Source organism: Eulemur rufifrons, chromosome 9 (assembly GCF_041146395.1).
Source record: "Eulemur rufifrons isolate Redbay chromosome 9, OSU_ERuf_1, whole genome shotgun sequence".
Taxonomy (NCBI): Eukaryota; Metazoa; Chordata; class Mammalia; order Primates; family Lemuridae; genus Eulemur; species Eulemur rufifrons.
The window spans coordinates 56,180,038-56,191,900 of NC_090991.1; the positions used below are offsets into that span (position 1 = coordinate 56,180,038).

The following is an 11,863-nucleotide window of genomic DNA, read 5'->3' on the forward strand; positions in this document are numbered from 1 at the left end:
CGGCCCCGCCCCGCCCCGCCCCGCCATTGGCGGGCCGCAGTTGCTAGGGCGGCTACGCGCGCTCACTGGCTGGGCGGCGCGTCCATCTCGTTCTCGTCCCCGCCTCCGGGCTGACGCCCACCGGCCCCTCCCGCGAGGACGCCGCCGCCGCAGCCAATGGAGGTCCGGAGACGAGGCTAGGGCGGAGCCAGAGGGAGCAGGGGCGGGGACTCTGCTGCCGCAGCCAATGGAGATCCGGAGATGGGACGGGGGCGGAGCCAGAAGGACCAGGGGCGGGGCGGGGCCGGGTGTCACCCGCTGCCTGCGGTCGGTCCGTTCTCGGACGCGCGGCCGGAAGGCCGCAGTAGGTCCCCTGGCCGCCGGGCTCCTGGTCCGGTTGGCCTCGTCCTTGCCCCAGGAGCCACGCGGCGTGCGTGAATGCCTGTGTATGCGCGTGCGTCCATGTGCGTGTGCACGTGTTCGCGCGTGCACGTGTACTTCTGCAGGTGTCTGCGCAAGCGCGTGTCTGTGTGCATCTGGTGCCTCTGCATGTGTCTGTACATATCTATGTGCGTCTGGTGCTTCTGCTGGTGTCTGCATATATATGTGCACCTGGTGCCTCTGCAGGTGTCTGCATGTACGTGCGGGCGCACCTGGTGCCTCTGCAGGTGTCTGTATGTACCTATGTGCACCTGGTGCCTCTGCAGGTGTCTGCATGTACGTGCGGGCGCACCTGGTGCCTCTGCAGGTGTCTGTATGTACCTATGTGCACCTGGTGCCTCTGCAGGTGTCTGCATGTACCTATGCGCACCTGGTGCCTCTGCACGTGTCTGCATATACTTATGTGCTCCTGGTGCCTCTGCAGGTGTCTGCTCGTGCATGTGTCTTTGTGATGGGGAGACCCAACTGCGCTCGTGTAGGGAGCTGCCTGAAACTCCCATTCAGGTTTTTTTGGTGGGGGGGGAGGAAGAGAAGAGCGAGGGGAAGAAGAATTACAAAAGCAATTGAAGTCAAGATTTCTATCATCATGGCCAGGTGAGGTGGCTCACGCCTGTAATCCCAGCATTCTGAGAGGCTGGGGTAGGAGGATCGCTTGAGTTCTGGAGTTTGAGACCAGCCTGAGCAAGAGTGAGACCCCTTCCCTTTTTTAATAAAATTAAATCAATATTTAAATTAATACAATTAAAATAAAAATCTGAAAAAAGATTTCTATTGTCATTTGTGTTCATTTTAAGAACATGTTTACTTTGTTTGTTTTGTTTTGCTTTGCTTTTGTTTTTGGAGACAGAGTCTTGCTCTGTCACCTGGGCTGTAGTGCAGTGGTGTCATCACAGCTCACTGTATCCTCCAACTCTTGGGCTTGAGCAATCCTCCCACCTCAGGCTCTCAAGTAGCTGGGACTACAGATGCAAGCCACCATGCCTGGCTAATTTTTTTTTCTATTTTTTTGTAGAGATGAGGTCTCGCTCTTGCTCAGGCTGGTCTTGAACTCCTGGCCTTAAGCGACCCTCCCACCTCTGCCTCCCAAAGTGCTAGGATTACAAGTGAGCCACTGTGCCCTGCCTCTACTTTTTTTGTTTTTGTTTTTGTTCTGTTTTTTACATTTAAAAGGATGGCTTTAATCTTCATGTCAAGCATGGGGTGGGGAAAGTGTACTTTAAGCAGATGTTCATCACACCAGTGATGCTGGCTTTTTTTTTCCACATGCATCTGGGATTGACATTTACTTTCAAATGCCAGTTTAGTTTACAACACCTATTGTTTATTGATCATTTGGTGGATTTAGGCACTGGTGGAGCCACTATAAAAATACAAATAAAAAGGAAGGTGGACATTAGAAAAATATGAGACAGGTAAAATTTTGACCCTACTCTCACCCCCAAAAACTAAAATTACTCAGGGGAATTTCTCTTCTCATCTCTAACCCTCAGTTCCCATGTTCCAATCAGCTGTGAGTCACTTGGCAATGTCCTAGCTAGGGCCGGCTACCTCCTTCTGCTGGCAGGCCACTCCATGAGTCAGTCCTCAGCCCACCATCAGGGTTTATGCCCAGCAGCGTGGAGGTCTTCTGACCCAGCAGGGTTCCCAGCGGTGGGTAGGGAGGAACGGCCAGACCACTTCCCAGGAGGATGGGGGAGACCTTCCTGCTGTCCTCCTTCCCCCTGGTCCTCACCACCTCCTGGCCATCACCTCCAAGCTGGCCTTGGCTGGGCCAGAATTTTGCAAACTACCACCTGGAGGGCCAGATAAAAATAACCACCTGACCAGGCATGGTGGTGCACACCTGTAGTCCCAGCACTCTGGAGACTGAGGCAGGAGGATCTCTTGAGCCCAGGAGTCTGAGGTTGCAGTGAGCTACAATGACGCCACTGCACTCCAGCCTGGGCGACAGAGAGAGACTCTGTCTCAAAAAAAAAGGAGTATTACTTGCAAACAGTGGAAATGCAACTTGAACTAGCTTAAGCAAGGGTTGGAGTGTCTCCTGTAACCCAGAAGGGGCTGACTTGCTGTTGGTGGGAGAGGCCAGGGTGGGTCTGGGTGCAGAAGCACCAGAGCTGGACACGCAGTGCCAGGAGGTCGGCAGCCCGTCTTTGCTTCTCCCTTGGTGTCCACCCTCTTTCCTGTCCCACAGACTGGTTCCTTGGCTGTGTCCCTTGCACAGAGAATGGCCTGGCTCAATCTCGGGTCCAATCCCTGAGTTCCCAGCAGGACTCACGCCCTGTGGGAATCTGTGTCCACTCTGGGCCAGTCAGCTGTACTGGGGGGTCTCTGCCCAGCAAATGACAGAAAGGAGCTTGACACACTTGGCAACCCTGCGTCCCTGGCCTCCGTATGTCCTGAGTCCCCGTAAACAAAATCCCAACCAGAGGACACCACTCGAGCTCGCAGGGCTGCGTCTGGGTGGACGAGGGTCCCAGGCTGGACAGACTCGGCAGGTGCTGCAGAGGCTACCACCAGGGGCCCCTCACGCACACTTGTTCCCCCACAAAAGCCGGACAGGCCTCTTCCCTTCAGAATCAAGGCCCAGCTGTCAGCCAGTGAAACGCCCCTCCCATGCGGAACCGGCACAGTGGCCCACCCAGAGATTCTGCTCTACACTGGAGGCCCAGGAACCTGCATTTCCAACAAGGTCCCAGGTGCTGCTGAAGCTGCAAGTCAGGGGACCCCACTTTGGGAATCTGGGCCTCAAGTGGGGTGGGGTCTATCTGCAAACACTGCTGCCTCAGCCCCACCTCGACTGGAGAGTGTTATGCCTTCTGGAACGTGCAGGGTGGAAGCCGACTTCCTGCTGCTCAGCCTTGGACTGGGCGGAGAGGGGTCGGAACCGTTGCTGCCCAGGCTGGAACTCAGGAGAGCCGGGGTGAGGGGGTGCGAGGAGGCTTCTGCATCCACCCACCGGACCCTTACGCTGCACTCACTGCCTCCCTCGTGCCCCACCCATCGGTTGGTGGGGGGACATCTGCCACCTCCAGGTGTGGGGCTGACTGCGCACAGGGCCATGGTGCCGCACTTCCAGATGGCCGGCACAAGGCCACCTGCTGTCCACAGTGACTGCACAACCCCAAAATGTGTGAGGTTAACGTTTATAAAATGGAAAACACGTGGCCCTGTTTTTCTGCCAGGCTCAGCGTTCCCTGTCCCGTGGACGTCAGCGGCTTTGTGTCTGCCTTACCAATCCCGCGTCCCGGCGGCCCCTGTTCCCACTGACTCATGAATGGAGGTTTCTAAATGCCTCTCAGGCCAGTGCTTGAGTCTTTCTGGGCCCCTCGTTAGTCGGTTGAGCAAACCCTGACATGTTCTCCCCCCATTTGTGTGAGAACGATGTTTCCGGCAGTCTGAGAGTGTGATCGGACCCAGGGCAGTGGGCGAATTTCCTGGGGCAGGGAGAGGCTGGAGTTCCCTGGCCTGCCGCCTGCGGGGGCTCTCCTTACCTGGTTTCCTGGACCCTCTTACGCGCATCATCCTGTCCTGAGACTCCTCTCTGCGTCCCTACAGTGCACTGCTTTGTATCTTGCAAACATTTTAGGGTAAAGCAGGGACACCCACCACAGCTGTGCTGAAACCTGCCAGGGTCACATGATGACACAGGGCCAGACCTGCCCCTGGTGGGATGCCCTCTGAGGGGCTGGCTCTGGAATTGTGTCTGAATTGTGTCGGGGGGTGCCCTGCCCCTGGAGACAGCACAGATCCCTTTGCTCCCGTCTCTTGCTGGCTGCTACTTAGTCTCTTAATGAGAAATTCCCCAGAGCCAGGCAGGGCATGCTGAAGACAGGGACCAGCCTGCTTTGGCCACAGACAGGGCCAAGCTGGTCTTGCATCAGTTGGACCCTGAAAGAAGTGGCTCTATTGTTCTTGGTGTCCCGGGTCAGTCAGACCCTGCTAGTGTCGATTTGGGGCAGTGGGGACGCAGGGGTGGCCACAGCCTGCACAGAGTCCACAGGGACAGGTGCTGGGGACTGCCAAGCCCCTGGGCCCTGGGAGAAGAGCAGCCTCCAGCTCCTGCCCCGAGCACCAGGACACTGCAGAGATGCCAGGAAAGTGCTCCTCTCTAGGAAAAATAAATACTGTTTATTGAAAGACAACATTCTCACCCTGGGCCAAACCCACCACTTCTTCCCTGATTGAGTTAGAGAAAATAACTCCCTCAACCCAAAGATCCAAAAAGGTTTCCTTTGAGAGCAAATCAACCGGGTCCGGAACACCAGAGGAAGAAAGTGAATGGCTCCTTATGTGTGAAATTTAATCCTAACCTCGGGCTTTTAACTGTGTGCTACACACGTTTGTGTGTCATCGCGGTCCCAATGAGTTACCTCCAGTTTTTTGCATTAAAATCTCCACATGACACAAAAAGGAATTTTTTTTTTTTTTTTTGATACAGGGTCTTGCTCTGTGGCCCAGGCTGGAGTGCAGTGGAGTACAGTGACCTCACTGTAACCTCAAACTCCTGGCCTCAGACGATTCTCCTGCCTCAGCCTCCTGAGTTGCTGGGACTATGGACGTGAGCCACTGTGGCCAGCTGCTACATCTATTTTTATTGTTGGTCTGCATAACCTATGATTACCTATTTGTGTGAATGTTTTGCAATATTTTCTCGAGAGAGAAGACAGGTTTTTGTGGTGCCATTTTTCTGCAGTGACCAGACCCCACCAGAGCCCAGCCCTGTTCACACTGTGGCCAGATGGTTGTCTGCTGTGGAGTCCTGTACACTGCATTCCTGCCCCACACAGTAGATGCCAGTGGCACCCCTCCCCCCAGCTGCAACAACTAAAAATGTCTCCAGAATTGTCTGATGTCCTGGGGGTGGGGTGAAGATCCCCCCAAACAGTTGAGGACCACTGGTTTAGAGAAGTTTGATTTCCATGTGGCAACCCCGGGAGACACCCATCCTGTCCCCAGGCCGCAGGGCATATTCCCACATTGACCTCCACCCTGATTGCTCCCAAGGGCGTCTCCTGTGTGGCTGTGACTGTTCTCAGTTTCCACCAGGTCGGGGGTTTGCCATAGCCCAACGTGTGGCCGGGGGGAGGTCCCAGGGGTCGGCAGGATTGGGGGACAAGGGAGGATCCAGTGTGGACCAGCCTGCGTGATGATCTCAGGGCATCCATGTTCTGCCCATGTTGGCCTCACAGTGACCCAGAGAAACCACCATGGTCACTGGTCCTGGAGTGCAGCCCCAGCTCTGTTTTGTTTTGTTTTCATTGTGGTAAAATATACAGAACATAAACTTACCATTTTACCCGTTTCAGTGACATTCAGCACATTCACACTGTTGTACAACCATCGTCACCATCCACTCCAGACCTTTTCCGTCTTTGCAAACAGCAACTGTGTCCCCACTGAACACGGTGGCACATATACTCTCCCCCAGACCCTGGCACCCTGCATTCTACTTCCTGTCTCCACGAATTTGATGACTCTAGGGACCTCATAGAGTGGAATCATACAGTATTGTCTTTTTGTGACTGGCTTATTTCAATTACCATAATGTCCTCAAGATTCATCCACGTTGCAGCATGTGTTGGAATTCCATACCTTTCTTACGGCTGAATAAAATTCCGTTGCATGTCAATGCCACATTGTGTTCATCCTTTCGTCCGTCAATGGACAAATTGCTTCCACCTTTTGGCTGCTGTGGATTGAGCTGCTGTGAACATTTGTACACAAGTTTCCGTGTGGCTGTACGTTTTAATTACTCTTGTATATATGGATATGTATCTATCCCTTAGGAGTGGAACTGTTGGATCATATGGCAACTGACTGTTTGAGGCTCTGCCAGACACGGGTTGTGGTGCTGAAGCGCAGAACTCATTCTGTAGTTTGCACCACAGTTGGGGTTTTCTGGCATCACCTGTGGCCTCTAGAACACAACTGTCCGGAACACAGTTGTGGGGCTGGGGGCAGGGGAATCTCCTGCTGTGGAAGGTGAGGGGAAGAAGGAACGCTGCCATCTCCAAGCAACAGCAAGGAGTTTCTTTACGTAATGTGAAATTTTTATCCCACCCGACTATGAAAAAGATTTCTTTCTTAAGATTCTTTCTCTGACGCCCAAATAAAAATAGACGGAGGAACTGTAAAAGGGATGACTACATTTCTCTCAAAGGCGGACACTTGCACACACCAATTAACTCTTCTTTCTCTCTCCTGCTGTCAAGAAGTAAATAGAAACCAACAGCTGGCCGGGCGCGGTGGCTCACGCCTGTAATCCTAGCACTCTGGGAGGCCGAGGTGGGCGGATCGTTTGAGCTCAGGAGTTCGAGACCAGCCTGAGCAAGAGCGAGACCCCATCTCTACTAAAAATAGAAAGAAATTATATGGACAGCTAAAAATATATATAGAAAAAATTAGCCGGGCATGGTGGCGCATGCCTGTAGTCCCAGCTACTCGGGAGGCTGAGACAGGAGGATCGCTTGAGCCCAGGAGTTTGAGGTTGCTGTGAGCTAGGCTGACGCCACGGCACTCACTCTAGCCTGGGCAACAGAGTGAGACTCTGTCTCAAAAAAAAAAAAAAAAAAAAAAAGAAACCAACAGCTGAGGAGCTTGGGCCTATGTTTGCCGATGACTCACCAGACCTTCACAGCCAAGGTGCCAGCTGCTCTTCTGCTACAGACAGAAAACCTATTTCAAGCAAAACTGTAATCACATGGATGCTCCAGAAGTAGCAGAGCCCCAAAGACAAATTCCATTTTCACGTGGGGTTCCTGTCAGAGCTCTGCCCCGCCCACTGCACTGCGCCCGCCCACCGTCCTCTGCCCCGCCCACTGCACTGTGCCCACCCTCCGCCCCGCCCACCGCCCTCTGTCCCGCCCACTGTCCAGCTCCACCCCTGCCCGTCCTACCCCGCTATGCCCGCCCACCGCCCCGCCCACTACCTGATGCCCCGCCTACCGCCCCCTGCTACCCCTCCGCCCCGCCCACTGTCCAGCTCCACCCCTGCCCGTCCTACCCCGCTATGCCTGCCCACCGCCCCGCCCACTACCCCATGCCCCCGCCCACCGTCTGGCTCCACCCTCCCACTGCCCTTGCCCCTCTTACCACATTATGCCCACCCACCTCTCCACCCGCCAACCTATGCCCCGCCCACCTCCTGGCTCCACCCTCCCACTGCCGCTGTCTCTCCGCTACCCCGCCCACGGTCTCGAGCCGCGTACTGCCAGCCGGGGCCGCAACGCCCTCGGACGCCGCTGAGCGTCTGGGGCCGTCCGGCGCGAACCGAGGGCAGGTGAGAGCGGCAGGTGAGAGCCCCTGGGGTGCGCGTTCGGCGCCCACGGCCTGCGGCCCCGGGAGGCTGCAGTAGGGACCCACCCGCACGGCCACCTTCCCGCCCTGCCCACACTTCCCGCCCGCTCCTGCCGCCCCTGCTCCCGCGGTGCCACCGGGACCTGAGCGGACAAGGTGTGACTGGGGTCCAGGGACACGTGATGCTCCGGACGCTTCTGTTCTGGAACGTTCCAACAGGCCCGGCCGCTCCCGCCCAGTTCCGTTGCGGGCTCTGCGGCCCGCGCAGGCTCCCCGCTCGCGGGGAGGGATGTGGGGACAGGGATGTGGGAACAGCGTAGACAGCTGAGCTTCAGGCGGGCGGCGAGGACGTCCCGCTCTGTGCCAATGCGGCGGCTCCGGGCCCACAGAAGACCCCTCGGTTCGGGTCACCCACCTGCTCTCCCCACCCCCCGCCGGCCTCACCTCCACCTGGGATTGCGCGGGGCCGGCAGCTGGTGGGGAGCGATGGCCTCGGTCCCCCAGGCCTCACTGGCGGAACCCGGGAGGCGGACGGACCCCACAGAGAACAGGGGGCCACCGTGAGGACGGAAGGGCTAAGCAGCTCGGTCACTTCGGCTGGTCAGCCCAGCCTCCTCCTGGGAACGCGCCCCCGGTGAGGGCCAGGAGCTTGCTCTGCGCACCTGGCGGGTGGAGGGCGAGAGGCATTTGACTGGGGTGGAAGCCTGGCTCCTCTGTCTCCCAGCGGGGTGGCCGGGTTGCTTGGGCACAACGCCCTCGCTGAGCCTCAGTTTCCCCATCCCTTGAGTGGGAAGGGCTCCTGTGGGCAGTGGTGGAGCCTGTTGCTGCGCCGGTCGCAGGTCGACACCGGCCCATTCTGGGACCCTCAGCTCTACACCCCTTGCCCATCCCTCCCCCCCCCACCCGCACACACCAAGTCCAACACAGCTTGGACGCAGCGCAGTAGCCCAGCTCACCGTGCCACGTCATCGGCGCAGCCCAGAGAGGAGATGAGGGTGTTTCCCGGCCGCTCCACGCTGACCCTGAGCGTGCCCTGGGCACCAGGCTCGGCCCGTGGGTCGTGGGCCAGGGTCTGGCCACCAAGGCGGGCTACGGGATGTGCACACATCCAAGCGAGAGGCAGAGACGTGCGGGGACCTGAGTTGGAGCCGTCTGCAGAAGGGATGGATTATTGGGGTGTTGACCTTAGGACACAGGGAAGAGAATCCCACTGGCAGAGGAGGAAGCCTGAGGAATGGAAAACCTGAGAGGCTGGAGCAAAGCGGGACGTTGCCCAAAGGCCTGGAGAATCGGTACATGTGCACAGACTTTCTAGAAACGTGCGCAGGTGTTGGGTTAGCAATGCCATTATCACGTCGTCACTCAGTCACAGAGCAACCGGGGACCGTATTCTCCAGGAGGAACTAACAAACACATACTAATAATTAGTCTTTTACCTAATAAATAATGCATATCCTCATTACACGTAGCACAGGTTTTTAAAATGACATTGATAAAAAGCACATGATGAAACTGAAATTTTTATATTTGTCTCAGGATATTGGACTCACTGGAAACAGTGGCCGAGCGCGAGCATCCGTGGTGGTGCTTGCTCAGTCTCCAAAATCTCATGTGGACAGAAACATGGCTGAAGAGTTACATTGGTATGATGAAAACAATATCATTCAAATGAAAATGAAAACTGATAAAGTCATTTGTAAACCATTTGAATGAACAAAAAAGAAAACTGGCCAGGAATTAAATTGGCTTGATAAAATTCACTCTTGAAAGTACTTTCTCAACACAAAATGAATGGTGCATAGTTCTGATGAAAACTTTCATATTCATGGCACAGAGTTATTAATAAAATGTCCAAACAGGCAAGAGCACAGATAAAAACAGGGACGTCAACCAGCCTTAACCAGAAGTGGAAGGAGCATCCCAGGATGCCAGATGCTGAAGCACCAGCGTCGCCACATTGAGATTCTGAGATGCTGAGATTCTCCCGCTGTGTGACCTTTAGAATATATTTTGATTCTCTAAAGTGTTAATTAGTTTATCAACTACCATTTGCAGATGTTCATCTGTTCTTTTTTGTTTTTAAAATTGTGAAATGCAATATACACGTGGAAAAGTGCATGAAAACACACATGTACAGCACACTTGGTAAATAATTATAAATAATTCTAATATTTATAAAGTGAACACTGGGAGTTATAAATCACCTCTCCTTGCCGATCTACAGCCAGCAAGTCCAGGATATCAGAACCTCCCTGGTGTGAAACACTCCCTGCTGCATGGTGGCAGGGACTGCCGTGGGGTGGGCTCCGCAGACGCAGGTTAAGGCATGAGTGACCCAGGCAGCCCTGTGGGGTGGGGAGGTGAGGCAGGACGCCAGCAGAGGTGCTGAGGTGACTGGGCTCGAGCCTGCAAAGGATTCCAGGGGCAGAACTCAGGGGTCGCTGCTCCTGGGGGCACTGGCTCTCCTGCACCTCCTGCCTGCCCTGCACCTGGCCAGCACCGGAGACAGAGAAAACCCTCCTGGAGTCCCAGGTTGGCGTGCTGGGAATCGAGGGCATGTGGCAGGGCACCAACAGCATCCGTCCAAACCCATCCTGACTTTTATGACAGACACTGTCCTCGACTGAACTGTGTGCCCAGATTCACTCAGAAAGCACCCACCTCCAGTGTGACTGCATTTGGGGATAGGGCATTTAGGGAGGTAATGAAGGTTAAGTAGGTCATAAAGGTGGGGCTTTAGTGTGATAGGACCGGTGTTTCTCATAAGAGGAGGAAGAGTGACCAGATCTGTCTGCCCCGCAACACTGTGCACAGAGGAAAGGCCACGTGAGGCCACAGTGAGATGGTGGCTGTCCACAAGCCAGGAAGAGGCCTCGCCAGACACCACCCCTGGAAACTCCTGGAAATGGGACTTCCAGCCTCCAGGCCGGTGAGAAATACATTCCTGTCGCTTAAGCCCCAGTCTGTGGCACTTTGCTGTGGAAGCCCAAGAACACTCACACGCCCCGGCTGGATTTGCTTTATTATTTTACTGCCTAATACGAATGTCTAAATAATAGACTTCGTTTTGCCAAGTTTTTAACTTTATAAAAAATGTAATTACACTGTATGTATTGTGTCTTTTTTTGGTAATTGGTGCATACAACTCTGGAATATAACTATTGTTTGTTTTTTTTTTTTTGAGACAGAGTCTCACTCTGTTGCCCAGGCTAGAGTGAGTGCCGTGGCGTCAGCCTAGCTCACAGCAACCTCAAACTCCTGAGCTCAAGGGATCCTCCTGCCTCAGCCTCCCGAGTAGCTGGGACTACAGGCATGCACCACCATGCCTGGCTAATTTTTTCTATACATATTTTTAGCTGTCCATATAATTTCTTTCTATTTTTAGTAGAGATGGGGTCTCGCTCTTGCTCAGGCTGGTCTCGAACTCCTGAGCTCAAACGATCCGCCCACCTCGGCCTCCCAGAGTGCTGGGACTACAGGCATGAGCCACCACGCCCGGCCTATTGTTTGTTTTTATCATTGCTGGGTTGTATCCATTTATGAATATTCCAGAATATTCATTCACTCTGTAGTTGATCAATATTTATGTACTGCTTTTCTACTGCTGTGGAACAAGTTACTACAAAGGTGGCAGCTTAAAATGATGCCCATTTATTATCTCGCAGTTCCATGTGTCAGGAGCTGGGACATGCTTGGCTGCATCAGGGTGTTGGCTGGGCTCTGTCTCCTCTGGGGGTCCAAGGGAAGGATCCACTTCCAGGGTCGTGCAGCTGCCTGAGGGGGAGGGCATGGTATAGTCCCCTCGTCGTGGTGACTTTGGGGTGTGCTCACCTTGGGCTGTTTACATTTCAAGGCTATGGTAAATCACGCTGCTCTGAACATTCTTATGTGTCTATTTTGGTGCATGTATGTCGAGTTTTATTCCTATTGGGTGCATCAGGGCTCTCCGGTGAGACAAAAGCAGTGAATGGATGGATGGATGATAGGTGATAGATAGATGGATGATTGATTGATAGATAGATAGATGATAGATAGGTGACAGACAGACAACTGAAAGGGCATTTATCAGGGGAGTTGGCTCATGAGATCATGGAGGATGGGAAGCCCCTCGATAGGCTGTCTGGGCACCGGAGACCCTGGGATGCGG

General features: G+C 54.4%; 1 long non-coding RNA gene across 3 annotated transcripts; it reads left to right on the plus strand.

Moving 5' to 3' along the window:
* Positions 1-7,613: 7,613 nt before the first annotated feature.
* Positions 7,614-10,790, plus strand: LOC138391820 (uncharacterized). 3 transcript variants are annotated; one of them, XR_011234861.1, is made up of 4 exons: positions 7,614-7,699; positions 8,906-9,008; positions 9,253-9,359; positions 9,941-10,790. It is a non-coding gene; the product is annotated as an uncharacterized lncRNA (long non-coding RNA). The 3 variants fall into 3 exon arrangements; XR_011234860.1 differs by lacking the exon at positions 8,906-9,008 and having other exon boundaries at positions 9,941-10,034; positions 10,484-10,790; XR_011234859.1 differs by lacking the exon at positions 8,906-9,008.
* Positions 10,791-11,863: the final 1,073 nt, after the last annotated feature.